The sequence below is a fragment of the Globicephala melas genome, chromosome 6 (genome assembly GCF_963455315.2).
Source record: "Globicephala melas chromosome 6, mGloMel1.2, whole genome shotgun sequence".
NCBI lineage: Eukaryota > Metazoa > Chordata > Mammalia > Artiodactyla > Delphinidae > Globicephala > Globicephala melas.
Genome location: NC_083319.1, coordinates 21,549,507 through 21,563,638, shown reverse-complemented (window position 1 = coordinate 21,563,638; position 14,132 = coordinate 21,549,507). Strand labels below are relative to the sequence as shown.

The window sequence follows — 14,132 nt, the reverse complement described above, 5'->3', positions numbered from 1 at the left end:
ACAATTTCAATTTTCTTAAATTTACCAAGGCTTGATTTGTGACCCAAGATATGATCTATCCTGGAGAATGTTCCATGAGCACTTGAGAAAAATGTGTATTCTGTTGTTTTTGGATGGAATGTCCTATAAATATCAATTAACTCCATCTCATTTAATGTATCATTTAAAGCTTGTGTTTCCTTATTTATTTTCATTTTGGATGATCTGTCCATTGGTGAAAGTGGGGTGTTAAAGTCCCCTACTATGAATGTGTTACTGTCGATTTCCCCTTTTATGGTTGTCAGTATTTGCCTTATGTATTGAGGTGCACCTATGTTGGGTGCATAAATATTTACAATTGTTATATCTTCCTCTTGGATTGATCCCTTGATCATTATGTAGTGTCCTTCTTTGTCTCTTCTAATAGTCTTTGTTTTAAAGTCTATTTTGTCTGATATGAGAATTGCTACTCCAGCTTTCTTTTGGTTTCCATTTGCATGAAATACCTTTTTCCATCCCCTTACTTTCAGTCTGTATGTGTCTCTAGGTCTGAAGTGGGTCTCTTGTAGACAGCATATATATGGGTCTTGTTTTTGTATCCATTCAGCCAATCTGTGTCTTTTGGTGGGAGTATTTAGTCCATTTACATTTAAGGTAATTATCGATATGTGTGTTCCCATTCCCATTTTCTTAATTGTTTTGGGTTTGTTATTGTAGGTCTTTTCCTTCTTTTGTGTTTCTTGCCTAGAGAAGTTCCTTTAGCAGTTGTTGTAGAGCTGGTTTGGTGGTGCTGAACTCTCTCAGCTTTTGCTTGTCTCTAAAGGTTTTAATTTCTCCATCAAATCTGAATGAGATCCTTGCTGGGTAGAGTAATCTTGGTTGCAGGTTTTTCTCCTTCAACACTTTCAATATGTCCTGCCACTCCCTTCTGGCTTGCAGAGTTTCTGCTGAAAGATCAGCTGTTAACCTTATGGGGATTCCCTTGTGTGTTATTTGTTGTTTTTCCCTTGCTGCTTTTAATATGTTTTCTTTGTATTTAATTTTTGACAGTTTGATTAATATGTGTCTTGGCGTATTTCTCCTTGGATTTATCCTGTATGGGACTCTCTGTGCTTCCTGGACTTGATTAACTATTTCCTTTCCCATATTAGGGAAGTTTTCAACTATAATCTCTTCAAATATTTTCTCAGTCCCTTTCTTTTTCTCTTCTTCTTCTGGAACCCCTATAATTCGAATGTTGGTACGTTTAATGTTGTCCCAGAGGTCTCTGAGACTGTCCTCAGTTCTTTTCATTCTTTTTCTTTATTCTGCTCTGCAGTAGTTATTTCCACTATTTTATCTTCCAGGTCACTTATCCGTTCTTCTGCCTCAGTTATTCTGCTATTGATCCCATCTAGGGTACTTTTAATTTCATTTTTTGTGTTGTTCATCGTTGCTTGTTTCATCTTTAGTTCTTCTAGGTCCTTGTTAACTGATTCTTGCATTTTGTCCATTCTGTTGTCCATTCTATCTCCAAGATTTCGGATCAACCTTACTATCATTATTCTGAATTCTTTTTCAGGTAGACTGCCTATTTCCTCTTCATTTGTTAGGTCTGATGGGTTTTTATCTTGCTCCTTCATCTGCGTTGTGTTTTTCTGTCTTTTCATTTTGCTTATCTTACTGTGTTTGGGGTCTCCTTTTTTGCAGGCTGAAGGTTCGTAGTTACTGTTGTTTTTTGTGTCTGTCCCCAGTGGCTAAGGTTGGTTCAGTGGGTTGTGTAGGCTTCCTGGTGGAGGGTACTAGTGCCTGTGTTCTGGTGGATGAGGCTAGATCTTGTCTTTCTGGTGGGCAGGTCCACGTCTGGTGGTGTGTTTTGGGGTGTCTGTAGACTTATTATGATTTTGGGCCGCCTCTCTGCTAATGGGTGGGGTTGTGTTCCTGTCTTGCTAGTTGTTTGGCATAGGGTGTCCAGCACTGTAGCTTGCTGGTCGTTGAGTGAAGCTGGGTGCTGGCGTTGAGATGGAGATCTCTCGGAAATTTTTGCTGTTTGATATTATGTGCAGCTGGGAGGTCTCTTGTGGATCAGTGTCCTGAAGTTGGCTCTCCCACCTCAGAGGCACAGCACTGACTCCTGGCTGCAGCACCAAGAGCCTTTCATCCACAGGGCTCCTTAATTTGGGATGATTGGTTGTCTATTCAGGTATTCCACAGATGCAGGGTATATCAAGTTGATTGTGGAGCTTTAATCCGCTGCTTCTGAGGCTGCTGGGAGAGATTTCCCTTTCTCTTCTTTGTTCTCACAGCTCCCAGGGGCTCAGCTTTGGATTTAGCCCCGCCTGTGCGTGTAGGTCGCTGGAGGGCGTCTGTTCTTTGCTCAGACAGGACGGGGTTAAAGGAGCCGCTGATTCGGAGGCTCTGGCTCACTCAGGCCCGGGGGTAGGGAGGGGCACGGAGTGTGGGGTGGGCCTGCGGCGGCAGAGGCCCGGCGAGACGTTGCAGCCTGAGGCGCGCCTGTGCGTTCTCCCGGGGGAGTTGTCCCTGGATCCCGGGACCCTGGCAGTGGCGGGCTGCACAGGCTCCCCGGAAGGGCGTGTGGCTAGTGACCTGTGTTCGCACACAGGCCTCCCAGTGGCGGCAGCAGCGGCCCTAGCGTCTCATGTCTGTCTCTGGGCTCCGCACTTTTAGCCGCGGCTCGCGCCCGTCCCTGGAGCTCTCTCAAGCAGCGTTCTTAATCCCCTCTCCTCGTGCACCAGGAAACAAAGAGGGACGTAAAAGTCTCTTGCCTCTTCGGCAGTTCCAGACTTCTCCCCGGACTCTCTCCCGGCCAGCCGCGGTGCACTAACGCCCTGCAGGCTGTGTTCACGCCGCCAACCTCAGTCCTCTCCCGGCGCTCCGACAAAAGCCGGAGCCTCAGCTCCCAGTCCCGCCCGCCCCGGCGGGCGAGCAGACAAGCCTCTCGGCTGGCGAGTTCCGGTCGGCCCGATCCTCTGCGCTGGAATCTGTCCGCTTTGCCCTCCGCACCCCTGTTGCTGTGCTCTCCTCTGCGGCTCCCAAGCTCCCCCACTCCGCCTCCCGAAGCCTCCACCCGCGAAGGGGCTTCCTAGTGTGTGGACACTTTTCCTCCTTCACAGTTCTCTCCTGCTGGTGCAGGACCCGTCCCTATCCTTTTGTCTCTGTTTAGTTTTTTCTTTTGCCCTACCCAGGTACATGGGGGGTTACTTGCCTTTTGGGAGATCTGAGGTCTTCTGCCAGCGTTCAGTAGATGCTCTGTAGGAGTTGTTCCACGCGTAGATGTATTTCTGGTGTATCTGTGGGGAGGAACGTGATCTCCGCGTCTTACTCTTCCGCCATCTTCCCGGAAGTCCTCCCATCCTCAAATCTTAAACCTAAGAGCTACTTGCAGATTTCCAGTCAGGGCAAAGTTCCTGTTAAATGTCTGTTAAGACAAAGTGGGATGAACTTAGAGGCTTTTTTTTTTTTTTTCTAAAGGAGAATTCAAGAAAAGAATTCAAGATACACATCACCCCATAGGTCTTCTCTTACGTGCTGTACACAGTGAGTCAATACACCATGCACAAGCTCTGGCATCAGACAGACAAATTTCATATCTTGGCTCCAGCAACTACTAGCTGTATAACCTTTAAGAATTCACTTAACCTCTGAGACTCAATTTTCACATTTTATAAGATGGAAATAACAGTAACAGTACCTTAGTTCTATGGTTGTAGTAAGATGACATATGTAAAAGACTGACAACATATCCAACTAAAAAGGCTTTTAGAAACTTCTCTGCACAATTGCCACTGTCCAGTCCAACCAACCGCCTCTTCAGTTTTGCTGTATATTCAGCACTCAACTCAGCTCACATAGTCTGTCCTCAGTTAATTGGTAGCTATTATTAACTACAGTCCTCATCCAAAACAGCTCTATCCCCTGACCTCACCTCTGCTAGTTTGCAGATTCACTGACCCCATCTACTCACTAATTATGGCATCTCAGAGGACACTCTACAGCCAGCCAATGCCCCCTTCTTCTCTCCAAGTGGCACCCTGACCCCTCCCTCACCCTGCATAGCTGATTCATCAGTGCCTGCTAATACTGGGCCAGTTCTATGCAAGTCTAGACTAATGACCTGTGCTAAAATGACATTAGAGCATGTGTTCATACACATACGTTCCAGAAAGATTTGTTCAAGGGCTCACTTTTAATCATTTTTAGAAAAATATCTAAGAAATTCTAAACTACCTTCCTTAGGACTTTCAAAAGTGTAAAACAAGGTGAGGAAATTCCAGGCCAGAGACCAGAACTAACATATGGCTTAAATTTCATATAATCCAGGCCACAGCTTCTAAAACCACATGGTTGGTGCTTTAAAATCAACATATCCAATTATGAATGTATCTGAAAGGTCTCTTGGCATCCTTCCAGAACCATCCTCCACCCTTAGTATCTGATTCTGACATCACTTCTCAAATTAGGTGTCATGAGTAATAAAAAGAAATCAGTTTCTTTTTTTTTTAAATAGATCTTTATTGGAGTATAATTGCTTCACAATACTGTGTAGTTTCTGTTGCACAACAAAGTGAACCAGCCAAATGCATACACATGTACCCATATTTCCTCCCTCTTGAGCCTCCCTCCCATCCTCCCTATCCCACCTCTCTAGGTCATCACAAAGCACCGAGCTGATCTCCCTGTGCTATGCTGCTGCTTCCCACCAGCCAACTATTTTACATTCGGTAGTGTATATATGTCGATGCTACTCTCACTTCGCCCCAGCTTTGCCCTCCCACCCCATGTCCTCAAGTCCATTCTCTATATCTATGTCTTTATTCCTGCCCTGCAACTAGGTTCATCAGTACCTTTTTTTTTTTTTAAGTTTCCATATATATGCGTTAGCATACAGTATTTGTTTTTCTCTTTCTGACTTACTTCACTCTGTATGACAGACTCTAGGTCCATCCACCTCACTACAAATAACTCAGTTTTGAAGAAATCAGTTTCTAATTGGTGGTTTTGATGATGGTGGCTATGATGGTAGGTGGCTTTGCTGTAGGTAGGAAAGATATTGCCCAGTTGTCTTTACACAGCCCTGTATCTTGCTAATTCAGGCCACCCACACTTGTCAGCTTGAAGGTACTCCCACCATCCACTTGACTCTAAAAGAAGTCTGGGGCGTTTGCAATCCTGCTCCTGTGGTGATGCCAGTTCACCCAGAACATTGGCGCCGGGAGGCCAGTCCTGAGGTCAGGTGGTAGTACCTCCATTTTACAGATGCAGAAATGTGGCCAGAGTTGCACATGCCACCAGACTAGATCCGTCGATCAAAACGGAGACCTAGCTCAGCGAATCCTGCAAGAGAAAGTGGATGTTTTCTACAATGGTGAAAACAGTCCTGTTTACAAAGAAAAACGAGAGGCAGAGAAGAGAAAGCAAGTAAGGAAAAAAAGAGCAAATGAAACCCTAGAGAAAAAGAAAGTCCTGAAAGAACAATGGGAATCAAGTAAAAATGTGCCCGGAGAAAGAACTGCAGATTCTGACCGAAAGAACCTGCTGGATGCCTCCAGGGATGGCAGCTGTGAGCTCCACCACCAACGCAGCTGTGATGGGCTCCAAAGACAGCAAAGTTTCTAAACAGCAGACAAACTGTAGTGAATAGCGATGCACACTTTGAGAGTAAAACTATAAAGAAAAAAAAGTCCAGGCCATGTTGATTCACATTTCCATTCTGCCCACTGTGACCAAGAGACAGATGCTGAATATTAGGTCCACATAATGAGACGGAGTCCTTGCACCAGTGCCATGGGCAGCTGTACCAAAGACCCACTAGAGGCTGAGCCAAGTCCTTCTGAATTAGTATGTTCATCTTGCCCAGCTGTAGACTCAGGGCTGGGTAAGGGGGGTAAGCTTTATGCCATACCCAAGGATCAAGCCACAGAAAAGCAGATATAGCAAGTGGAAATAAGGAAGCTGATCCCAGTGGGTTCAACAACGGTCAGGGTCTATGTCAAAGCAAGCAATGAGAATGACTGCACATTTCAAGTCAGTCACATCTGTGGTATGGAACCAAGGAGGAGGTTGTTTCCAGAATAGAATTTGTTGGACCAAGAATCATTCGTGGTCCTTTCAAAGGCACCAGGAGCTGAGATAGGTGTATGAAGAACAGGGACTGGATAGATAATCAAATGTGATTCAGGTGAAAGGAAAGCAGGCTTTAAAAACTACTACTTTAAATAGTAATGTGTAAACTCTTTAGAAATACAAGACCCTAAGAGTACCACACATTAAAGCCCAAGAAGAACAGGCAAAGCAATGGACCCAGGAAGATGTTTGCCTTATATGCTTTTATTAGAAAAAATGTTTAAAGATTGAAGAATAAAGTAATTAAATATTCAACTCACAAGCTTAAATATGATTTAAAAAACAACAACAACAGAAGAAAGGGACTGTAAGGTAAAGGAGAAATTAATACAATCAAAAACAAAACAAATGGACTTCCCTGGTGGTACAGTGGTTAAGAATCCGCCTGCCAATGCAGGGGACACGAGTTTGAGCCCTGGTCTGGGAAGATCCCACATGCCGAGGAGCACCTAAGCCCATGCACCACAGCTACTGAGCCTGCACCCTAGAGCCCGCGAGCCACAACTACTGAGCCCATGTGCCACAACTTCTGAAGCCTGTGTGCCTGGAGCCCATGCTCCGCAACAAGAGAAGCCACCACAATGAGAAGCCCGCGCACCGCAATGAACAGCCCCCGCTTGCTGCAACTAGAGAAAGCCCATGCGCAGCAACAAAGACCCAACGCAGCCAAAAAATAAATAAATAAATACATGTATAAAAACCAAAAAAACAAAGGAGGAGATGGCAATCTCATCACAAGCAAGTCACATCATAAGGGGGAAGAAAGATCAAATATAAACATCATTTATTAAGCACCTCCTAGCTCCAAGTACTGTATGCCGGGTGCTAGGGACAGTATTGAAAAGGACTGACATATGCTGGCTAGATCCAAACCACAGATGGTCTAGAAAGGTTTATGAGAAGGAAAACTCAGGATATTAGTATTTCTAGCTTCCATTTTTAATCTTTATAGTTTGACTTTGTTCTTACTGGAAAGTAAAAATTAACATTTATTTGTATCACTAATATAAATTTTGATGATCTGGATTTTTCCCTCTTTTAGAATACTTATAGTGAATAGTTACAGTGAAAAAAATCCATGTATTTCTCACAGTTTCAAACCTTGTTTATTTCTCTGTTCGTTTAGTTTTCTTTTTTATCAGTGCGTCTGCTTCCTCTGCCACTCTCTTATCTGTAGTTTAAGCTTATGGGTATTAATTTACAAAGGATGCCCACACCTCTTAACTGTAAAAAAGTTAACGTAGGACCAATATACCCACTTACTTGGAGTATAGAGTATCATGTAAATGGTGGTGAAAGCATCAGGTATATGCTGTTGCTTTATCAGACATACTAAATAATGCACAACTACTGCAAAATATCAATTTCATTCTGTCTTTAGTTACTTGAGATTATGCCACATGCATTATCTTATCTGCAACTGAAGGTAGTACTTATACTCAAAGCCATTGCTAAAGACTGAATTAAATTTCCTTGGAAGTAATATACATGTAGCTTATCTACCTCTGTCTTTTATGTTTTCCATCTTAAGTGTCTTCAAAATGTAAAAGCAATTTAATTTGCTGCTTCCTTTCTATTAGCCAGTTTAATCGATCAAGCCAAGTGTAAAATGGCAAAAAACTGTTTTCACTTTGCCATTTTCCCAAACACATGAAACTTAAGAACTCCTTGATCTTAATTAAGATGACATATCACCAAGGGGACTGAATCACCTCTCTTCTATTACACTGGTCCACTTCCCACAATATTGTGTAATTGGGAACAAGAGACAAGGTGATGCATTTATATCAGCACTTACTGAAATACTAATTAAACACTTTAATAATCCAACAATTACATGAATGTAGTCCAGTGCAACCAAATTATTCCCATGCGGTTACTGTTTTATCAGAAACAAGTTAGTATAAAAATGCTTTTGAACTCCAAAAGGTACACTCCATTTCTCATTACCATGACTTATAGCAGTAATATGTATCTGCTGGAAATGCCTGAAAGAACTGTAGGATTTGGAATTTATTTTCATGATCACCACACCTATTTTGCTTCTCTTACACAATATTTATTCTTTCAATAATAATCACTGAGCACCTATGTACCAGGCATGAAAGAAGGCAAAATAATGTATAGAAATGTTCAGAAGAGACACAAGGATAATTCAAAAACACAACAAATTCCTAAAGGCCATCTGTATTTGTCTTTGATTAGGCTTTTGTTATTGTCAAATTATATTTAAATACCAGAACATGTTATGGCTTGCTGTGTCCAGCGCGTAAAAACTAGATCATTACTTGCCATTTGTGACAACAGGGATGGTTCTAGAGGGTATCATGCTTAGTGAAATAAGTCAGACAGAAAGACAAATACCATATGATTTTACTTATACGTGGAGTCTAAAAAACAACAGAAATAAACAAAACAAAGTGAAAACAGACTCACAGATACAGAGAACAAACTGGTGGTTGCCAGAGCGGAAGAGGCTAAAGGGTTGGGCAGAATAGGTGAATGAGGATTAAGAGGTACAAACTTCCAGTTATAAAATAAATAAGCCAAGGGGATGTAATATACAGCGTAAGGAATATGGTCAGTAATAGTGTAATAACTTTGTATGGGAACAGATGATTACTAAACTTATTGTGGTGACCATTCATAATGTATGTAGATATCTAATCAGTATGTAGTACACCTGCAACTAACATAATATTATACATCAACTTATGTTTCAATAAAAAAAAAAAACTAGATCATGGTACTTTCAAATGGATCCTGAACAGTTTGCGATGCTATGAGCATAAGTTCAGACATCATAAACACCTAATTTGTGTTAAATCTTACGTTAGTATAATAATAGTATAGATTAGTAAAAACCACCTGACGTTTTATAGATCAATCAATAGAGAAATAATGAATTAAAAACAGCAAAGAATTACCTTTCTTCTGCTTTCTTTGGCTGTCATTTATTCTAATTCTGTTTATTCTATTTGTATTTATTTTATAGTTTTAGCTCTTACATATTGTTGTTGATCCGTTTTGAGTTAATTTTCATATTTTTTGGCAGCTACTATGTAAAATAGTATGGAGGTTCCTCAAAAAACTGAAAATAAAGTTGCCATATGATCCAGCAGTCCCACTCCTGGGCATATATTCAGACAAAAAAAAGGTACATGCACCCCTGTGTTCACAGCAGTACTATTTACAATAGCCAAGAAATGGAAACAACCTAAATGTCCATAGACAGATGAATGGATAAAGAAGATGTGGTATATATATATACAATAGAATATTAGCCATAAAAAAAATAAAATAATGCCATTTGCAGCAAATGGATGGACCTAGAGATAATCATACTAAGTGACGTAAGCCAGACAGAGAAAGACAAATACCATGTGATATCACTTATATGTGGAACCTAAAATATGACACAAATGAACATATCTACAAAACAGAAACAGACTCACAGACATAGAGAACAGACTTGTGATTGCCAGGGGGGAGAGGGGATGAGGAGGGAAGGATTGGGAATTTGGGATTATCAGACGAAAACTATTATATATAGGATGGATAAACAACAGGTCCTACTATATAGCACAGGAAACTATATTCAATATCCTGTGATAAACCGTTACGGAAAATAATGTGAAAAAGAATATATATATATATATATATATATATGTATGTATAACTGAATCACTTTGCTGTACAGCAGAAATTAACACATTGTAAATCAACTATACTTCAATAAGATTAAAAACATTTTTTTTAAATTTCATATATATGGTATGAGGTAGGAGTCCAATTTCATTCTTTTTGTATAGAAATCCAGTTGTCCCCAGCACCATATGTTGAAGAGGTATATAGTAAGCTGAGGCAATCATGGAGTTCCCTTTGTTTATATCTCATCTCTCAGAAATCACTGTACTTCATTGCCTCATATCCAATGTCTTAAAAATCACTGTTTACTATATTTTGTCTGGTTTCTTAATTGTTTCAGTTGATATGATGGTTAATTTTAGTGTCAACTTGACTGGGCCACAGGGTGCCCAGACATTTGATCAAAATTTTTCTGGCTGTGTCTGTGAGGGTGTTTCTGAATGAGATTACATTTGAATCAGTAGACTGAGTAAAGCAGATTGCCCTCCCTAATGTGGGTGGGCCTCATCCAATTAAACTAAGACCTAAAAAAGCTGAGTAAGAAGGAAACCTTCTGCCAGACAGCTGAGCTGAGTCATCAGTCTTTTCCTGCCTTCTGACATTGGTTCTTCGTGGGTCCCAGGCCTTCAGATTCAAACTGGAACTACATCATAGGCTCTCCTTGGTCTCCAAATTGCTATTTGGAGAACTTGGGAGTACTCAGCCTCCATAACTATGTGACCCAATTCCTTATAATAAGTACACACATGCGCACACACACACCCCATTGGTTCTGTTTCTCTGGAGAACCTGAGTAATACAAGGGAGTTGATAAATCTGCTCCTAGTTACTTCATCTTGGCCAGAAGCATAAGTCTAATGTATTTTTAAGACAATACTTTATGGCAGGACAAGCAATTACAAGAATAGTCATGAATAATTTTTTCTTACTTTTCTGCAAGATTCATACTTTTGCCATAGCCATGAGTCATGGTTCTTTGTGAAACTGAGCAGGACCCTGAGGTGCCCTCTGGGATACAAAAGTCTTTCTGTGTCCCCAGTTTCTTATTTGCAGGATGAAGGCCTCATTCCCCTAGACCTTCCTGAATACCAAAGAGCAGATTCAAACAGTTGCTAATCAGGAAAGTAAGGGAATGCAGAAACAAAGGAGGAGCGATCAAAAAAAAGGTAATGCAGCTACTAAAGCAGGATGCTGGTTTCTCCTCAAGGGGAGTTCTTCCGCAGGAACTAAGGCCCACATCCAGGTGGAGAATGGTAACTTCAGGCTGAGCACAAGATTCCTGGAACACTGCCCTGTTACCTCACCACTAACCAATCAGAAGAAAGTCACACATCCTGCAGCCCTCACCCCAAATCTTGCCTATAAAAACTTTTCCCGAAAATCATCAGGGAGTTCGGGTTTTCTGAGCATGAGCCACCTGTTCTTCTTGCTTGGCCCTGCAATAAATGTTTCTGTGCTCCAAACTCCAATGGTTCCTTTTGTTTGGTCTCGTTGTGCGTTGGGCACATGAACTCATGTTTGGTAACAAGATGATAGTTATGGAGACCCTTGACTGAAGGAAAAATACCCAGAATTTGGCATCAGTCAAATCTGTGTGAGAATTCCTTTCACTGACCTATTCTTTGATTCACTGGGACCTAAACTCAGTTGATCCTACCATGTTTTCACTGTCCCAGTACCCCATCCTCACTTCTTTCTTTATGCAGCTTAGATTTGATGGTACTGGGCTGGCCAAAAAGATCATTTGGGTTTTTTGTAAGATGTTCTGGAAAAACCTGAACAAAACTTTTTGGCCAGCCCAGTACATCATTGAAAACAATCCCTTGTACACTCTGAATTCCCTCATTCCTTTCTTTCTTCAACATAACCTAATGACTGTTTTCACTTTAAACTTATGACCACTAAACTCAAGTAAGTCCTTAGGGCTACCTAGTGATTGTACTTATCTCCCTATTCCAGTGGTCTCAAATGTTTTTGTGCATTAGAATAACCAGAGGGCTTGATAAAACAGAGCATTTGTGCCAACTTTCAGAGTTTCTGATTCAGTGGGTCTGGGATTGATCTCAGGTGGCTGTGGGGTGGCTGCAGCCTGCAGTGGCTTGAAGCAGGATCTCGGTTCCCCAACCAGGGACTGAACCCAGGCCACAGTGGTGAAAGCACCAAATCCTAGCTGCTAGACCACCAGGGACTAGTAGCTGGGGCAGGGCCCTGGCTCTTTGTCTGCTTTGAAGAAGGAATTCAGCAAAGAGACAGAAAGTAGTGAAATAAGTAAAGTGTTTATTAGGAGAAAAAAGTTATGTGCAGATAGACACACCGCAGGCTCAGAGAGAGAGTTACATGCTTTTGGGGTAGTTTAAATCACTTATATGGGGGCAGTTCTTCCAAGTGTCCCCTGGCCAGTCATCTTGCTTTGTCTGGCTCTGGGTCCATATTTGGTCTGACTCAGGACCCTGCCCTGTGTGCGTGTGCATCTTTTAGCTAAGCTGGATTCCAACCCAAGGGTCTCTGGGAAGTTAACAGAACATATTATGGTCTGGCACCCCCTCCCTTCTCTGACCCCTGAGGAACTTTTCTGTGCATGTGTAGTTTGGGAGGTCTCCTTGACCTCAAGAATGAGAAATATGTGGTCTCTCTATCTTTTATCCAAGCAGGACTCAGCTCCTCCTTGCTCCTGCCATAATCTTTATCTTGGAGTATCTGTCCACAGGAAACAGATTCCAGCTGCTCAGCCTGGGGCCCATCTATCGCCTGCCTCAGGATGAGGCCCAAGAATTTGCATTTCTAACACATTCCCAGATGATATTGGTGCTGCTGGTCAAGGGGTCACACTTGGCTCGAATCCATTCACTCTCCCACTGTCCTAATTGAACATCTCTTCAAATCTCCAATTCCTTCTGCTCCGTAGTCACTCTCACTGAGGAAACAGAAGCAATCAGAAGATAATTTCCACATGCTCGCAATGTCACATCTACCTCTCTGACATGGTTCCCTGCTTGGTCACTTTGTCCCATCTGCAAAATCCTCCTTGCTTTTCCTCAGGTGCACCAACATTGCTCCCACTTCAGGGATTTTGCCATGGTTGCCTGGATCACTCTTTTCCCCAGAGAGCTGCATGATCTACTCCTTACTTTAGGTCTGCTTAAGTGTGTTCTTATTAGAGAGGCCTTCTCAGACCACCCTAAAAACCTCCCTGTGTGTGCCTGTCATTTCCTATCTCCCCTAACCTGGATTACTTTTCTCTAGGGCACTTATTACCACCTGATCGTTTACTTATTTATTTCTCTACCATCTACATTTAGCTTCAAGGAGACTTTGAGGAGGAGGGAGGTAGTGGCAGCTGAATTCTCTGGAATGACACTAAATTAGTGATAACAGAACAGATAGCACTGTAATCTGTTTATCTAAGAAATCTGACTGTGAAAGAAAGGAGAAACAGGAACATGAAGCAGCAGGCTCAAGCAGAGGTTTCTTAGGATGCAGGTTGAAGGAGCAGGGGCCAGATCAGTGCAAAGAGAAAGTTTAATATTGAAGGTATGTATGGGAGACAGGCTTGCTTAAATATGTGGAAAGAATGGTCTCACAGAGCACAGATTTCTGCTTTTGTTTTTAAAGCAGCTATCTACTAAGTGCAGGGCACTGTGGGAAATAGTTCACACCCCTTGCCACATCTGATTAATCTCCATAACAAACCTAAGAAGGAGGAATTATCACCTAGTTCTTTTCTATATAATCATTCTACTGAGAGATGTTAACACACAGGCTTCCCTGTCCAGTTTCATCCTTCCTTTCTCCCTTACCTTACTTATAATTGATCCTGTTGGATCTCCAACTTCAGGTATTCATACAGTCAAATATCAGATCTCAGGAGCAAACTTTTGTGGAAGGGGCTGAACCACTTCTTTACTACCTCAGGCGGTTATCAAGCTGCCCACAGGTAATCAATTATTTATGCTCAGAGAATCCAGAAGTCACCCTGACTCACAAGAACCAACCTCTGCTGACTGACTCCACAGTGTCTTCATACCAACTCACCTTCTGTTTAACTCTTAGAGCTATTCCAAATAGTTTTTCATCACAGCATCTACTCCAAATCCTTTCTTTCCAATTTCACCCTCAGCCCCTCCACTTTCAGCAGAAAGCCTTCACTCGCCAAAAACATAGATGGCACCCAACAGAAAATGTTTCAAGCTCCCTTCCCGCTACTTCAAACGTTCATCTTTCTCAGGAATGTTCCTTTCCTCTGTCCCATCATTATTCCTGCAAACGGTGATAACTGTATGGCTTCCTTTCCAACATCTGTATCCCTTTTTCTTGCATTATCTTACTACCCTGACTGGGACCTCCAAAACAATGGTGATAACAGACATTCTTATCTTGTTCCT

The 14,132-nt window shown here is 42.0% G+C and overlaps 1 protein-coding gene across 4 annotated transcripts in view; it reads left to right on the top strand.

Annotated features, from left to right (window-relative positions):
• The window catches only part of KIAA1958 (KIAA1958 ortholog), a 187,614-nt gene that overhangs the window by 23,105 nt on the left and 150,377 nt on the right, over positions 1-14,132 (top strand). The gene's annotated exons all lie outside the window — the stretch shown is intronic.